Source organism: Lactuca virosa, chromosome 8, assembly GCF_052849685.1.
Source record: "Lactuca virosa cultivar CGN04683 chromosome 8, Lactuca_virosa_CGN04683_v6, whole genome shotgun sequence".
NCBI classification, from domain to species: domain Eukaryota; kingdom Viridiplantae; phylum Streptophyta; class Magnoliopsida; order Asterales; family Asteraceae; genus Lactuca; species Lactuca virosa.
The window spans coordinates 104,508,739-104,528,088 of NC_136433.1; positions in this window are offsets into that span (position 1 = coordinate 104,508,739).

Sequence of the window (19,350 nt, forward strand, 5' to 3'; positions counted from 1 at the left end):
TGTAAGCACATAAGACCTTCCGGTCACACATAACTACCACTCAAGGTAAAGTATAGTGAGAAGACTCACCTCGTACGATGTCGGATAACCTCTCGTGCTCGATAACCCGACCTAGCCTCCTCCTATCAACATAATAACATCTCTAATCAATACTTTCTCTTGTCCTAATTTCTAAAGAATGGGTAGAAGACCATTCTACCCCTCCCTGACCTCTCTTGAACCAGCTTGACCAAAACCCTAAGGTCAACTGAAGTCAACTCTAGTCAACGGTCAAACATTGACCAAACTCGTCGAGTGCACTCGTGTGACTCGGCGAGTCCATGCGTGTCCTCTTAATCCTCATAAATCCTCACTCGACTCGTCGAGTTAACCTTTCACTCGACGGGTTACCACTGGTCACGAGTCGCGGGGCAACCCGACTCGACTCGTCGAGTCCCCTTATGGACTCGGCGAGTTTCCTCCATGGCAACACTCAAAAGACCTTCTGAGGTCAGATATGTTTCTCTAACCTATAGATCTGACTTCCCAATTCTCAATAATCGTGTAAAGGTCTAATCTTTACACTCATGCAACACACATAAGGATTCTTTTGGTGAAATAGCTTCTAAAATGGCAACCTAGGCTCATATCTCCAAAGGAACAACATAGAGCAGAATGGTTGGGACTCTCTGGACCTCTTAAGGTCCAGATCTAAGACTTTCTCCACATTGGGACCTCATATGAATCATATACTATCCAAGAAAGGGTAAAGAAAACCCTAGATTCAAGGATTTTACACAAAACAGAAGGAAGGGGCGAAATACTACCTCAGAATGGAGATCCTTGCTTGGATGTCTCAGAATAACAACCTCCTTTGGTCCTTGTAGCTGAATCCCTTCACTTCCTTTGAAAAATCACACCAAAATTACTTCATTTCATCACAAGAACTCTTCATTGGCTCCAATGGCGATTTAGGGTTTCTCACAGGAGATATGAGGCGCACCCAAGGTCATAAGTTCCTTTAAATAGGCTCCAACCCCGGAACTTAGGGTTTTCTCTGCCCAGTACCTACTTGGCGAGTCCATCCTTGGACTCGTCGAGTCCGCTCATTAAATCCACGCGGCAATCTCGGCTCGACTCGGCGAGTTGGTCCCTCAACTCGTCGAGTCTCTCCTCAAATCTCAAGATTAACATACACAATAATGTCCCTGGAAATCCGGTTGTTACATCCTTGTAGTTATTAGGCTCATCCAAATTTACCAGTGTACTATCACTGATAAACGTATCACCATCTGTAGTAATATGGAAACCATAAAACTCAGGTTCCATTCTAACTCTAGTGGAATGTCTCAGAGGTAAGGACTCGTCAACTGGTTCAACAGGAGTTTCCTCCTCAGGTTGAGTGCTAGTGTCTGAGGCTCCTTCATCACTTAACTCTTGAAGCTCTTCAAGGTCAATTTGTCTCCCATTGTCCTCTAGACATATGAGTTCTCTTTCACGGAAAACCCCTATCCTCGCAACGAAGACAACATTGTTACTCGGTCTATAAAAGAGATATCCAAAGGACTTTTATGGGTAGCCGATGAAAATACAACGCTCACTACGAGGTTCGAGCTTGTCGTGAGTCTCCCGTCTTACGAAAGCCTCGCAACCCCAAAACTTGATATGTGCCAACGAGGGAACCTTCCCTGTCCACATTTCGTGAGGTGTTTTGGCAACCTTCTTAGTTGGGACTAGATTAAGAATATGGGTGGCAGTCTCTAAGGCATACCCCTAGAATGAGATAGGTAACGAAGCTCGCCTCATCATGGAACAAACCATATCCAACAAGGTTCGATTACGTCTCTCAACCGCACCATTAAGCTGTGGTGTCCTAGGTAGCGTCAATTTTGAAACAATTCCATATTCCTTAAGATAGTCGTGGAACTCAATACTAAGATACTCACCACCTCGATCGGATCGAAGCATCTTTATCTTCCTGCCCAGCTGATTCTCCACTTCTTGTTTAAACTCTTTGAACTTTTCAAAGGTTACATAGAAGCGGTTAGCATCCCTTGTGGTGGATCTGAAGGGCCCACACACATCGGTGTGTATGAGATCCAACAAACCCTCACCTCTTTCACAAGAACCAGTGAAAGGTGACTTGGTCATCTTTCCAAGCAAATAAGATTCGCACGTGTCATCCGACATTAAGTCAAATGACTCCAACACTCCATCCTTTTGGAGTTGGGCTATGCGCTTCTTATTGACATGTCCAAGACGACAATGCCACAAGCATGCTTTGTCCAAACCATCAGACGAATCAATATGCAATACATTATTTCCTAAGTTGTCTACAACCATCACAGTTTCATTTATACCATTACAAGGCAATGCTTCAAAATAAAAAATACCATTATAAAAAACATTTATAGAACCAATTTCATTATTAAATGAAAATCTAAAACCTTGTTTATACAAACCATGAAAAGAAATAATGTTTCTCGCCATATCTGACGAGTAGCAACAATTATTCAAATCTAATTCTAACCCACTACCAAGCAACAAAGAATAAACTCCAATCTTGGTGACAGGCGACACTTTCCTATTCCCCATGATCAGGTTCATCTTCCTGTGCTCCACATCCCTACTTATTTTTAGACCCTGATCATGTATCAAGGACCCAAGAATTAACATGTGATGAGTTATTAGATAGAATAGTGTAAATACCTGCGAAGATGGGATTTATCTTCCCATACTTGATGTCCTGCAAGTATTTGGGGCAGCTTCGTTTCCAGTGCCCTTTATCATGACAATAGAAGCACTTTGCTTCTTTCAGATTGGAAGAGGGAGTAGCAGAACCACATTTGGACCCACTAGAAGAGGATCCATCACGATACTTTCCCTTGTGATTCTTTGAAGGAGCTTTCCTTTTCTTCCCTTTACCATGTCCAATTGCCAGGACTGGGGCAGCAGTAGTAGGAGTGGGTACAACAGACTTTCCTTTCAAACTACTTTCAGCAGTTATGAGAAGGCCTTGAAGCTTGCTTAGAGTGACTTCCTCCTTGTTCATATGATAAGTCATTCTAAACTGATCATAAAAAGAAGGTAAAGAGTGTAGGATAATGTCGATAGATAACTCTTCATTAAAATTGACATTCAACTTCAGCAAGCGGTCCACATATCTTTGCATCTTCTGCAAGTGGGCCGTGATGGACTCTCTATCCTTCATTTTTGTTGTTATCATGGAGGAAATGATTTCATACCTTTCCTGTCGAGCACTTTGATGGTACCTTTCCATCAAGTCTTGGTGCATCTCAAAAGGCCAGAAGTCCTCATATGACTTCTGAAGCTCAGGAGTCATATTGACTATCATGATGCACAACACCTTTGTCGCGTCCTTCACATGAGCCCTATACTCAGCTATCTGTTCAGGAGTGGCAGTAGATTCATCAATATCCTTAAGCTCTTTGTCGAGGACATAGTCTTTTTCCTCGTATCGAATGTCCATGCGGATGTTTCGAATCCAATCATTGAAATTCGATCCATCAAAAAGGACCCTCCCACATAAGTTCATGAGGGAGAAAGAGCCGGAAGGGTTGGAGCCAGCAGCGTTTGGGGTAGACATCTAAAAAGAAAGACATAGTTTAGATTAGATAAGAATCCTTAATATAACACCCAAATGAAATATTAAGGCTAGGACCCAACACAATATTTCACAATTCGGAAGAGGGATGTCGTAATCCAATTGCAAAATATTTGAAGGTAGGTAAATGACGATTTACCAATTTCCACCATGAAAAACGAAATTTAGGATTAAGTTTTAAATGAATTGAAATTCCTAGATCCTTAAGATTCATTGAACTTTTCAATGGCATGTTTAAATCTCGATTATGCCCTTCAAGTTTGTGACTGGGATACCGAGGATCACAAACAAGGTGTGAATAACCATGTAAATGTGTTTCCTACTCTTAGTATCATTTATCACCTAATCAATGTGTTGGTTAACCACACACGCTCCATCGATCTATGATAAACATCAAGCTACCCTTTGCCACCCTTGGTAGTCCAAGTTAGTGTGCTGGTTAACCACACACGCTCCACTAACGACTTGGCAAGGGGCAAAGTGCAATTTCAGCGAATAACAGCAATTTCACATTTTTTCTAAAGTAACTAAGATTGAGAATTTATAAAAAAAACATTTAGTTACTTTTTAATGAGTATTAATGCCCTATCCTACCCGTTTGGATAACGACCCTCCACCAGTCAAGAAAGTGGTGGGTGAGAGTGGACACCCATTCAATCTCCATTTTATAGGCAATTTCCTTATACCCTCTTGTAGACCAGCTTCGTGAATGAGGCCTACTAACGGTAAGACTGACTTGTCTTATACATATATATAAGTATTAATCCTTTAATATTATAACAGTATAAGAGTTGAATTTTAACCTTTTAAATTTCTAGGGTTTAGAATTTAATGTTCATAAATGAGACTTTTCAAATTCCGAAACTTGAGGGCAAGTTTTGAAACTCTTCAAAAACTATTGAATTTTAGAATTTTAATTTTTCATAAATGAGACCTTTTAAATTCCAAAACTTGATGGCAAGTTTTGAAACTCTTAAAAACCATTTGGATTCCAAAACTTGATGGCAAGTTTTGTAACTCTTCAAGACCTTTTGAATTCCAAAACTTGATGTCAAGTTTTGTAACTCCTCAAAGTCATTTAGATCAAATTTTAAACAAGTAAAATAATCACATATTTTATCTCTTACTAATTTGACCTAATTTAACTCACATAGCAAGACAATTCAAATAAAATAATACAAATAATCAACTTATTATATGAAAATTTGATAATTGTCTTTTAATTGGATGAGGATAATCATCACCATATCAGAAAAAACGAATTTTATGATACAAAACAATTTGTGGTAATGATCCTAATCCAATTCTGGCCAAAAAACTCGAAAATCTGCAAGCAGAAGATCCTACTCGTCGAGTGCATGAACTGGACTCGTCGAGTTGTCAGTCTGTGAGTGAACTCGTCGAGTCCATCAGTTAGAGGCCAGAAATGAGACTTTTTCAGCTTTGGAAATTTAACCAGTGCATCAATATAACAGAAAACACCCTAGGCTCTGGTACCACTGATGGGTTTTGAGCACTATAACATCCCTATGGTGCACATATAACCCTAATGCTTTGGATCTAAGTTTTCTCTAGTTATACATGCAATTTTCATTTTCCAAAGCATGAAGCCTAACTAGCATACAACTTTGATAACTGTAACATAAAAACAAGTTAGATGATTACCTCTTTGTTGTAGCTTGTAGAACTTGGCCTTACAAGAGCTTAGCATGCACCTCAAATGTGATGCCTCAAATAAGTCACAAAACACCAAGAACAAATGGAGGATTATGAGAATGAACTTGGAGGCACCAAAATCGGCTAGCTTCTTCTTAGAATACTCTTGTCTCCAATTTTAGGGATTAGGGGTTACATATATAGTGTAGAATTCCAAGGGTCACTTGTAAACCCTAATCCATTCACTTAGGCTTTTGATCCAATAATTCATTTGGACTAATCACTTCATGGACTCTCACATAAGCTTAGTCCATCACTAATCAATCATGGATCATTAGCCCAAACTATATGCATCACTGATTTACATAATCAACCCCTGTCAATTGAATCAGTCTCTTTTGATCACTAAATTAATTCCAAATTAATTTTTGATCAATACCAATTAAATAATATGATTTCTCAATTAATATATTATACTTAGGGCCGGCCCGGAGATTTTGAAGGCCCTGTACAGTTTAGTAAAAAATAGGCCCCAAAATTTTGAAGATCTAAGGGTTGTATGCTAATTTCATTTAACTTGCTTAACACGTGTTTATTCATATTTGATGTAAGGATCCAACAGTTCATATGATGTTTCAATAAAGATTTTTTTGACACCACCAATGCTTTGACCATTTAGTTTCTTCTGAAAAATCTTAAGCATATGAAATTACTCATTAAGTTCGTATACAGGTTGGCATCTAGAAGTTATACTTTTTCATTTTAATTGCAATATACATAAGTTCAAATACCATTCCAAATAATACACATAAAAACTTGGTTCTATTTAAAACCTGTAAAAACATGAAAATTACAATTGTAATAATAAAATTAAAAACATGTTTCTAAGACCTTCTGATACTACAAATCTTTTAATTCTAAGTCCTTCAAAAAACCTGTAAAAATTCAGATTAAATACTACATCAAAAATATAATGACTTATATTATCATATATGAATAAAAAAGAAAGAAAAAATAAAATTCTTTGTACCTTATGGTTTTTCGAAAACTCAAGCCGAATTGGAGCTTTGGGGATATGTTTTGCTTCTGATTTTCGACAATTTAGAGTGTTAGATCTAGTAGGACATTGTGGCTTCTGGTTCATTGAAATGGATCTGATTCCAGTGAAGAAAGAAGTAAGACAAAAGAAACTCAAAGCTTCTGATTTTAGGAATCAAACCCACAAGAAAGTCAACAGTAAATTTACAGTTCAATAGATCCTGATTTTGGAGAAGAAAGAAGTTAGAACAAAAACATCAAAACCCAAATCTGATGTTAAACAAAAAAATAGAATCGTTACGTGCTTTTGTCGATGATTGTAGACCCTTCAATAGCAGGCATGCGTTCAAGAATCGAAGCGTTTTCCCCCCCTCGATTTTTTGATTTCCCGCTTGTGTGCGTCGGCCTCTTCTATTTCCAGCAATATGTAAGTAGTAAAGTTAACCTAATACTAACAAGGAAAAAAATTGGGCCCTTATGTTTTGGTGGGCCCTGTTCTTAAGAACTGGTTGAACTCCCATAGGGCCGGCCCTGATTATACTTATAATATATTAATAAATCACAAATAACCTCTTTCTCAAATATTCTTCCTATCAAATTGTTCCGGTGAATGCAACCCAAATGGACCATGCTACTATCGGATCAAGTACATACCAATTATAGTTATAGGCTTAGACACCTAATCCAATAAAAGGATGGGTCCAATCGCATGTGCATTGATTACCGGGAGATGAACAAGTTAACGGTGAAGAACCGTTATCCACTCTCGCGGATTGACGATCTATTTGATCAGTTACAGGGTGCATCTTTGTTCTCCAAGATCGATCTCAGGTCTGGGTATCATCAGATGAGGGTTAGAGAGGAGGATGTGGAGAAGACAACATTCCAAACTCGTTATGGTCATTACGAGTGGGTGGTGATGCCGTTTGGGCTCACCAACGTATCAACATCGTTTATGGATTTGATGAATTGGGTATGCAGGTCAATGCTCGATCGATCAGCTATTGTATTTATCGATGACATCCTGGTCTACTCCAAGACCAGGGAGCGGCATGAGGAGCACCTTCGAGAGCTTCTTGGTGTAATGAGGAGGGCGAGATTGTACGCCAAGTTTTCGAAGTGTGAGTTCTGGTTACGGGAGGTCCAATTCTTGGGACACCTCGTTAATCAGGACGGGATTCTGGTCGATCCGGCCAAGATTGAGGCGGTTATGCAGTGAAAGATCCAGAAGACTCCTTCGGAGATCAGGAGTTTTCTGGGCTCGGTAGGATATTATCGAAGACTCATTCAGGACTTCTCGAAGATTTATGTACCCTTCACTCGTCTGAAGAGGAAGGGTGTCACACCCCGCTAAAGCGGAAACACAGGGCATGGCAGTACAAAGGGTTTCATCGCAAAAGTTAAAAGACAACACCAACCATAGTATTAAAAATCATTACAAATTCACAATGGGTTTGAACAACTTTTAAAAGAAATTACAATGTAAATTGAAATACAACACATGCGAATGCTCCTAAAAGTGAAGTGTCCCTAAGTGCCACTTACTCGATGATTCCTGAAAAAGCATGTAAAACGAGCGTCAACTATAAAAATAGTTGGTGAGTACTCACAGATAAACAAAATAATACTGGTTCCATGAATTGAAATCAAAGTTTTGATAAAAGTTTCCAATAATAAAAGTATATTGTTAAAATGAGTAAATAAGTTTGTAAAAACAAAGTTCTTTGTCATCATGAGAGATAAGGTATGTTGCCTAAATAAGATGCAACATTCATATTCTCATGGAAGATAAAGTTCGTTACTCAAACGAGTAAACAAGTTTCATTGCTAAAATGAGCAATCAATTTCGTTGCTACAAGGAGCAAACAATTTCGTTGCTAAAACATGTATATAAGTTTTCAGTAATAACAGTTCGTTGTTGTAATGAGAAACAAAGTTCATTGCTATAATTAATAACAAGTTTATTGCTATAACGAGAAACGAGTTTGTATGTGTATGAGCAAACAATGAGTCTCAACCAAACCTATAACTGAAGCCCTATCAAGATCTATGCTTATCGTTCCATAGATGAATATGGTATCATGCACTCCAGCAATAGGGCGAGTGAGGAGTTGTCAATTCCTAATAGCGCTATCCATAATGACCATTGGCTCAAAGAGTTAATGGTTAGAGATAAGGGAAGGGCCTTAGTACGATAAGTTCTCATGTTCCGTGTTGCATAGACATACATAGAGAGACATAGCAATAAAATAGAAATCATGTTTGATACAAATCAATTTAAATACAACATTCAAAAAATAGTTTTTCGGGACATGCTTTTCCACCCCAAAACATAAAAACTGAAAATAGGGGAGTGCGTGAATACTCACAATATGCAAAATATAGTAATCAAGTTTATACGAGTCAACTAAATATAACGAACATAAATAGTTTAGGACATGCTTTTCCACCCCAAAACATAAAAACTGAAAATAAGGGGAGTCGTGAATACTCACAATGCATTTAGATGATGCAAATGGTGCCTTGAACTACGTTCCACGTGTACCACTACCGATTCCTACAATAATGGTATTCGCTAGTGAGTCTCTAATCGAAATCTAACACTAGTATACTTACTACTACAATAGAATTATGCCAATAATGTGTCAAAATTTAATATTGATAAGTTACAAACATTTTTCTGTGGAAATTAAGTTTCAAAGAATCAATTGTTATATAACAATTTAAGTGGAAAATTTCCATTATTGAAATGTTAATATTTAACATTTTAGAGGTGTTCCAATGATTAAATATTCAAAACTAAATCAATTTAGTTCTAAACTTTCCCAAACTTTGTATTTCATTTTTAATTGAAGTCAAACACCTTAAGATAAATTTTGAATTTTTGATTTGTCTAACTATTTTTCACCATTTAATTCCATGAATAATCATAAAATCATGGAAAAAATAGTAAATTATCATGAAAAATTCTTGTAATTTTTGTGTAACTATTTTACAGTGTACATAATCTAGGAAAAATATTAATATGTGTTTTCAAAAAGTTTAACACAATTTTTCTGATTTTTGTACATTTAAGTGTATTAAATCTTGGGAAAATAGAAGAAAAATAGCATACAGAAGATAAAAATCATCAAAATTTTTATGTATCATCCTAACATATTATAAGAGTTTCTGGTAAATTTTCATGAATTTTGGATGAGTAAAACTATTTTTCCTGTTTTTAGTCCATTATAAACACAAAAATTCAAGAAAAATAGATATACATTTTCAAAAATTCCCAAAATATTTTTTGGAGTCTTAAATATAAGATACAAGCTGCGAAAAATAAGAAATAATATTTTCACATTTCCTAAAGTGGTTTTATGATTTATTAGAGCTAAATAAAAAGAAAATTAAAAACCATACTAAACAGTAACAAAAATCGATGAAACTTTATGAGAGATGTTTATTAACTTAAAGGGTCATCCACAAATATTTCCAGAATTTATTTACAAGTTTAAGTATTTTATATGCTTTAACACTCTATTTTATTATTATTTTCATGTAAAAATAAAGAAAATATATATTGAGCTGAAAATTTCCAGAATGCAACTTTAAACAATTTAATAACAATGAAAAATTGTTTTCTTATTTTTGATGTCGAAAAACATGCCTAAAGGCTCAAACAATTATAGAGAAAACTTGATTCTTGTGATTTTGGTAAAAATTATTGATGTTACTTTGAGAATTTTTGCAACATGTTCCAAAGGCTTTTGAATCAATATATTTTTATACCTCTTAATACATGATGTTAAGTGCTCAAGTTAATTTTTCCTTGATTTTTAGTGATGAATAAGATCTTTGAACATGCAATACAAAACTAGTATTCACAAAAAGGTGCTGATTGAGCAACAGTTTTGTAAAAATTGCTAAAAATCGAAATATTTGAATTTTCCAGTGAGGTCAGATGGGTTTGAAAGCTAACTCAAAATATTATATTTCAGAAAAAGAATCCCGAATTTTGGTTAAGAAATGAGTGAGATATGACAGTTTAAAGTCAGGTAAAGAAATCTGGCAGATTGCATGCATGGTGATTGGTTAGAAAAATGAGTTTTCATCATTTCTTTGAGTAAATCTTTTGAAATATTTTAAAAGATATCATGATAAACTTATATTCTAGTCATGTTTCCAGAGATCAAAAGATTAAAACTTATCAAAATGTATACATTCATTTATGAACAAAATTTTGTTTCTCAAAAACTCTTAACTTGAGTTTGATGTTTTAATCCTTAAAATCGATTTTTGCACTAAGATCATGAACATGCAACCTTGTTTATCATACATGCATGGTGTTAAAACACATCCATGATGTTCTAAAAACCATTTTAACAAAAAGAAAACAAGTTTGAAGAAGATGAAGAAGTAGAAGTCGATTTTTGAAGTAAAATGCACATGCATGGCTTAAATCATTGTTGTGGATCTTCAAGAGATGTATGTTCTTTACCTTAAATTTATTTGTGGCTTGAAAAACCCTTATGAATCTCCATAATTTCGTGGTTAAGAGGCTGTGGTTGTGGTGTTTGGAGAAAAAAAATTAGAGAGAAGGTAGAGAGAGTTTTCTAGAGAGAGAAAGAAGAGAGATGTGTGTGTGTTGGAGAATGAGAGTGTGAGAGAGAGATATGGGAAGAGAGGGGTCCGAAAATTTGAGTATAATAACCCTTTCTCATTCATTTTGTTTTATAAAATTTAAGTTATTTTATAAAATATCTAAATTTTATATAAAATGTGCACTAAAATCAAGTTTTTATTCATGAAACCTTGATTTTTGACTTATAAATTAAGGATGAATGTTAATGACTTAAATTTTTATTTTCCTTGATTATATTTCCCTGAATTTAATTGTTTTAAGATAATATTATAAGTTTCATAACTATTTTTATAGAATTCATGATGTTAAACTTTATAAAATTTAAGTTTTAGGGTTTTTAGGGTTTTTGAGAGTTTGTAAAAATTTGGATATCAAAATAAATAGAATATTTGAGACTTTAAATTATCTTATGGTATTATAACTCTTTTATAGTTATAAATAATGTTTGTAATTTATTTTTATCGGTTTATTGGCATTCTATGTAGTGATTCCGAGATTCAAGCGAAATTGAGGAATCAAGTATACTAGTCCTAGTCTTCAACTTTGACTTAAGTTTCTATGAGACTTTGACCTAATTTCTACTTCTAGGTCAAGTGCATGATGTGTGTATATGATTCATGAAAAGGTGTTCGAGTCAAAGAGTGACCCGAATATGGATAGCCTCTACAGTTAAGTAGTTGTAGAATTCACATATCAATGTGAAATCTAAGTACATTATCCATTGTTTCTAGTTGCTTCCAAGTTTCTAGTAGGTTATAACTGAGCTTCTAGTCACTAAGTCCAGTATGTGTCGTGCGTATATGTGCAACTAAGTTTATTCAAATCTAGAACCGACTCGAATTTTGACGGTTGTCACATTCTCCCCCGGTTGAAAGAATTTCGCCCCGAAATTCAATTCGTGACGTATTCTATTAGAACTCAGTCGAATACAATTATATAGTTGGAGAGGTGGTGACTTGCAATGTTCTTTGATTATTTCGGGTTTATTTCCTCAAGGGAAAAGCCCAATTCTTTAGCTATAGTCAAATTAATGTTTCCTTAATTCGAGTTCTACAATTTAGATTGCGAGAAATTAGGATCATGGAAATCATGATCCAAACATGGCGACCTAGTCGAAAAAGATCATCTAGTTAGATATTATCTGAATTAAGAGAGCTATAAGTTTTGCTGAAGCACTAACTGCACTGAGCGTTAAATCCGCATTGATCCTTAAGTCGCGTTCTAAATTAGCACTAAGTGTAAATTCGCCGCCTAATAAAGAAGAGATTAGGAACAATTTGTTCACTTCCGGGTTGGCTACTACATCTGGAAAGGATATATTTTGAAATAAGAATGGGTAGCACGAATGAAAGAGAAGCGATTGAGGGTAAGTTCCTAAAAATACGTACTAAGGGTAGGCAACGAAGTTTTGGTACATCTCAAATGTAAAGGCTAATTAAGTGTCGTCGACAAAATAAATTACGAATGATTGAGCATCTCCGAGGCTATAATTACTACTACGGTTACTCTTACAATAATAAAACCTTATTCGAAGAATAAATATATTTAGAGACTCATTGGTGCAAATGGAGGCGATGAAAATTTATGATAAATCAAATCACATTGTGTATATAGCATTTTAAGTGTTTAGAAGTGATTAAAAATCTCATTGTTATCAAAATGTCTGTTTAGAAATGATAATTAATCTCACTATTATCAAAATGTTAATAATTCCAAGATAATGAAGATACATGTGTGGCGATCCAACAAAGTAGTAAAATAATAAAAAGATTAATTAAAGTTAAAGGTTTAAGTCGTCATTAAGGGAATTTTTTTTTTTATTGAAATTATTGATATTACGCTATTTGAAAAATTGACTAATTGTCTAAGTCAGGACAAATCTAAGTTTACGAGGAGTCAAAATACTTATGAAAACAAGCTTGAGAGTTTAGGAACTCACTGAAAATTGCAAAGTAAATTACTATTTTAAGAAAGGTGTAAAAATGTCAATCTTCAAAATAGGGCATTCATAGTTTAGTGTTTCTACAAAAACAATCATTTAGAGAATAGATAATCGTAAAATTCAAAATTCTTGATGTATTTAAAGAAAAGAAGAAACATAAGGATACATATCCTTCACATATATTTTCCGGATATAGAAAAATTATAAGCATAAGAGTATTCATCTTGTGTATTAATTATAAGGAAAAATACAATGAAAATTGCATTTTATATCAAGTTTCTGAATTTAGAACGAAAGAGCAAATGTAAATAAGGATCACTTGTTTATAGAGATTTCAAAATAAAAACAAGATGTATATGATAAAAAGGCGTAATTGAATATATCAAAGTTGACTAAATAAAAATTATTCCTCACGGCTATACATGTATTAATCGCTCAAAACGAAAGGATAGACTTCTAGTATGTATGTGTACAAACATGATACCAGGAGAAGCAAAATAGACATAAACAAAGTTAGACAATGTATTATGTTACTATTATGGGTGTGCGAGATCTAAAGTCATAAGGAGAGCAAGAAATCAAGTGCGGGGGAAAGAAAAAGGAAGGTAGCGGCGACAATGATTGTTATTGTTAAAATTATAAGAACAATACCTATAGGTAGATTAAAACCAGGTTGAGATATATTTCAAACTTTAATATTTGATGTATATTGATGATTAAATAGACATGTGAGAGTCTTAGAATGTTTGCTAATAATCACGAGTTACCTTATTAAGTTAAACTCCATTTGTGAAAAAGAAGAAGCACTACAGACGGTAGTTGAAAATCTGACAATTTGACTTTTTAGAATGGAGTTCAATAATAGTTAAAACATATAAGGTAAAGACTCAATAGATTTAGAAGAGTAATTATACATTGTTGAAGGTGTCACTGGAAATTTAAAAGTGAACACTAAGTTTTGCAATGTTGTAAGTTTTATAAACACAAATTATAAAACTAATTTGAAATAAAATAAACAAATAAGGTGTGTTTTGAAATGTAGGCATCAGTGATGTCTTGTAAACACATTTGGATTAGAAAGTTGTAAAAATACCATGTTGGGTTTCAAGAAAACACATTTAAGTAAAGTACGATGCCTAAATGGGGAAGTAGTCAAAAGTCTTAAAACAAAAGTGGTTTGAAGATCCGATGAAGCTTTTACACATAATATGAACTTTACCGTCATATGTTTAAGTTTTATAGTAAAGAGTTTAAACACGATTATAAAAGAAAATGTTTCTAGTTTTTCGAAGACGTGTCAAAATGGTAAGCAATGTTTAAAATGGTTTATATGCCCTTAAAAGCACATCAATCCATTGAAATGAATTTGAAATGAAATTGAAATAGCAAGGTTAAAACCAATATTGGTTAAGTTGAGTTTTGAAGAAAAGTGTTAAGTTAAAGCAAGTTGTCAAAAGATTTTTAGCGAGAATATGGCTTACATTGTTAGGAAATGTCTAGTAAGTTGTATGAAGTGGTTATAAAGTATTTTATCGATGATAAATAAAACCGATGAAACGAAATAATTTTTCGATGGAAGATTAAGAAGTAAGGAATAAGTATATTAGTGTAGCTGATCGTACCTAAATACTAAGGCGAGTACAAGGCGAGTATAAGACGAGTACCAATGTCTTTTTCCCTAAGATAAAGGGCAAGAAAAATTGTTTGAAAAATGTTTTATGGTGTCAATGCAGTTTCGTGGCCTTTTATAGAGGTCAAAGGGATATCCTATGTTAAGTTTTAACCTGAAGGTGGAAACAACCTAAAGCTAAATCGTAGCGTAGTAATAAGGTCTCACGTATTAGTAGCAATAGGTTAAACCTTTGTGTCTCCTTGTGAGTCGAATCCGGAATGCCCGCCAATGGTATCCAAGTGATTACTTAGTGGTGACTCATCTACATCCTTACGCGATGCTCCAATTATCATTCGTGTCGGTATCGAAACGCTTTTTCCTAGTTGTAACTCTAGTACGAAGACGATGAAGAGGTATTGAGGGATAATTGGTATTGGTTTCGACTTAAGATTATTACTAGTGTATATCTAACTACTAACCTTATATCTAAAGTCAATAGCTACCGAGGAATACCCATTATCAGTACTATGTGCATTGCTCTTAGAGTGGCTAGTGATATAACCTAAGTGGTTAACCTAGCACTTGATAAGGGATAAGAATATTTCTAAATAAGGACATTGTTATAAAAGTGCACTTAGTTTCTAAGTGTATCTAGATGAATGCCTATAATATGCAATGACCTTACGCATACCAAAAAAAATTTGTTTTTCAAAAGTTTAAGTTGAAAATTGTTTTGAACATAATTCTACTATAACCGTTTCCAGCCTCACATTAACTTTCCTTAATTAAGCATAGTTGGCCAGGCTATACTTAATTAAAGTCCAATAATGCGTACTCGAATTAGTTATACCAGTAGTATGTTCAGTATTTTAAAAACGTTTAGAAATTTTTTGGCTATAGTTGTGGTTTTCCAAAGGAAAACCGGTATTCTCTATAACATTCGGCTCTGATACCATTTCCTGTCACACCCCGCTAAAGCGGAAACACAGGGCATGGCAGTACAAAGGGTTTCATCGCAAAAGTTAAAAGACAACACCAACCATAGTATTAAAAATCATTACAAATTCACAATTGGTTTGAACAACTTTTAAAAGAAATTACAATGTAAATTGAAATACAACACATGCGAATGCTCCTAAAAGTGAAGTGTCCCTAAGTGTCACTTACTCGATGATTCCTGAAAAAGCATGTAAAACGAGCGTCAACTATAAAAATAGTTGGTGAGTACTCACAGATAAACAAAATAATACTGGTTCCATGAATTGAAATCAAAGTTTTGATAAAAGTTTCCAATAATAAAAGTATATTGTTAAAATGAGTAAATAAGTTTGTAAAAACAAAGTTCTTTGTCATCATGAGAGATAAGGTATGTTGCCCAAATAAGATGCAACATTCATATTCTCATGGAAGATAAAGTTCGTTACTCAAACGAGTAAACAAGTTTCATTGCTAAAATGAGCAATCAATTTCATTGCTACAAGGAGCAAACAATTTCGTTGCTAAAACATGTATATAAGTTTTCAGTAATAACAGTTCGTTGTTGTAATGAGAAACAAAGTTCATTGCTATAATTAATAACAAGTTTATTGCTATAACGAGAAACGAGTTTGTATGTGTATGAGCAAACAATGAGTCTCAACCAAACCTATGACTGAAGCCCTATCAAGATCTATGCTTATCGTTCCATAGATGAATATGGTATCATGCACTCCAGCAATAGGGCGAGTGAGGAGTTGTCAATTCCTAATAGCGCTATCCATAATGACCATTGGCTCAAAGAGTTAATGGTTAGAGATAAGGGAAGGGCCTTAGTACGATAAGTTCTCATGTTCCGTGTTGCATAGACATACATAGAGAGACATAGCAATAAAATAGCAATCATGTTTGATACAAATCAATTTAAATACAACATTCAAAAAATAGTTATTCGAGACATGCTTTTCCACCCCAAAACATAAAAACTGAAAATAGGGGAGTGCGTGAATACTCACAATATGCAAAATATAGTAATCAAGTTTATACGAGTCAACTAAATATAACGAACATAAATAGTTTAGGACATGCTTTTCCACCCCAAAACATAAAAACTGAAAATAAGGGGAGTCGTGAATACTCACAATGCATTTAGATGATGCAAATGGTGCCTTGAACTACGTTCCACGTGTACCACTACCGATTCCTACAATAATGGTATTCGCTAGTGAGTCTCTAATCGAAATCTAACACTAGTATACTTACTACTACAATAGAATTATGCCAATAATGTGTCAAAATTTAATATTGATAAGTTACAAACATTTTTCTGTGGAAATTAAGTTTCAAAGAATCAATTGTTATATAACAATTTAAGTGGAAAATTTCCATTATTGAAATGTTAATATTTAACATTTTAGAGGTGTTCAAAACTAAATCAATTTAGTTCTAAACTTTCCCAAACTTTGTATTTCATTTTTAATTGAAGTCAAACACCTTAAGATAAATTTTCTTGAATTTTTGATTTGTCTAACTATTTTTCACCATTTAATTCCATGAATAATCATAAAATCATGGAAAAAATAGTAAATTATCATGAAAAATTCTTGTAATTTTTGTGTAACTATTTTACAGTGTACATAATCTAGGAAAAATATTAATATGTGTTTTCAAAAAGTTTAACACAATTTTTCTGATTTTTTTACATTTAAGTGTATTAAATCTTGGGAAAATAGAAGAAAAATAGCATACAGAAGATAAAAATCATCAAAATTTTTATGTATCATCCTAACATATTATAAGAGTTTCTGGTAAATTTTCATGAATTTTGGATGAGTAAAACTATTTTTCCTGTTTTTAGTCCATTATAAACACAAAAATTCAAGAAAAATAGATATACATTTTCAAAAATTCCCAAAATATTTTTTGGAGTCTTAAATATAAGGTACAAGCTGCGAAAAATAAGAAATAATATTTTCACATTTCCTAAAGTGGTTTTATGATTTATTAGAGCTAAATAAAAAGAAAATTAAAAACCATACTAAACAGTAACAAAAATCGATGAAACTTTATGAGAGATGTTTATTAACTTAAAGGGTCATCCACAAATATTTCCAGAATTTATTTCCAAGTTTAAGTATTTTATATGCTTTAACACTCTATTTTATTATTATTTTCATGTAAAAATAAAGAAAATATATATTGAGCTGAAAATTTCCAGAATGCAACTTTAAACAATTTAATAATAATGAAAAATTGTTTTCTTATTTTTGATGTCGAAAAACATGCCTAAAGGCTCAAACAATTATAGAGAAAACTTGATTCTTGTGATTTTGGTAAAAATTATTGATGTTACTTTGAGAATTTTTGCAACATGTTCCAAAGGCTTTTGAATCAAGATATTTTTATACCTCTTAATACATGATGTTAAGTGCTCAAGTTAATTTTTCCTTGATTTTTAGTGATGAATAAGATCTTTGAACATGCAATACAAAACTAGTATTCACAAAAAGGTGCTGATTGAGCAACAGTTTTGTAAAAATTGCTAAAAATCGAAATATTTGAATTTTCCAGTGAGGTCAGATGGGTTTGAAAGCTAACTCAAAATATTATATTTCAGAAAAAGAATCCCGAATTTTGGTTAAGAAATGAGTGAGATATGACAGTTTAAAGTCAGGTAAAGAAATCTGGCAGATTGCATGCATGGTGATTGGTTAGAAAAATGAGTTTTCATCATTTCTTTGAGTAAATCTTTTGAAATATTTTAAAAGATATCATGATAAACTTATATTCTAGTCATGTTTCCAGAGATCAAAAGATTAAAACTTATCAAAATGTATACATTCATTTATGAACAAAATTTTGTTTCTCAAAAACTCTTAACTTGAGTTTGATGTTTTAATCCTTAAAATCGATTTTTGCACTAAGATCATGAACATGCAACCTTGTTTATCATACATGCATGGTGTTAAAACACATCCATGATGTTCTAAAAACCATTTTAACAAAAAGAAAACAAGTTTGAAGAAGATGAAGAAGTAGAAGTCGATTTTTGAAGTAAAATGCACATGCATGGCTTAAATCATTGTTGTGGATCTTCAAGAGATGTATGTTCTTTACCTTAAATTTATTTGTGGCTTGAAAAACCCTTATGAATCTCCATAATTTCGTGGTTAAGAGGCTGTGGTTGTGGTGTTTGGAGAAAAAAATTAGAGAGAAGGTAGAGAGAGTTTTCTAGAGAGAGAAAGAAGAGAGATGTGTGTGTGTTGGAGAATGAGAGTGTGAGAGAGAGATATGGGAAGAGAGGGGTCCGAAAATTTGAGTATAATAACCCTTTCTCATTCATTTTGATTTATAAAATTTAAGTTATTTTATAAAATATCTAAATTTTATATAAAATGTGCACTAAAATCAAGTTTTTATTCATGAAACCTTGATTTTTGACTTATAAATTAAGGATGAATGTTAATGACTTAAATTTTTATTTTCCTTGATTATATTTCCCTGAATTTAATTGTTTTAAGATAATATTATAAGTTTCATAACTATTTTTATAGAATTCATGATGTTAAACTTTATAAAATTTAAGTTTTAGGGTTTTTAGGGTTTTTGAGAGTTTGTAAAAATTTGGATATCAAAATAAATAGAATATTTGAGACTTTAAATTATCTTATGGTATTATAACTCTTTTATAGTTATAAATAATGTTTGTAATTTATTTTTATCGGTTTATTGGCATTCTATGTAGTGATTCCGAGATTCAAGCGAAATTGAGGAATCAAGTATACTAGTCCTAGTCTTCAACTTTGACTTAAGTTTCTATGAGACTTTGACCTAATTTCTACTTCTAGGTCAAGTGCATGATGTGTGTATATGATTCATGAAAAGGTGTTCGAGTC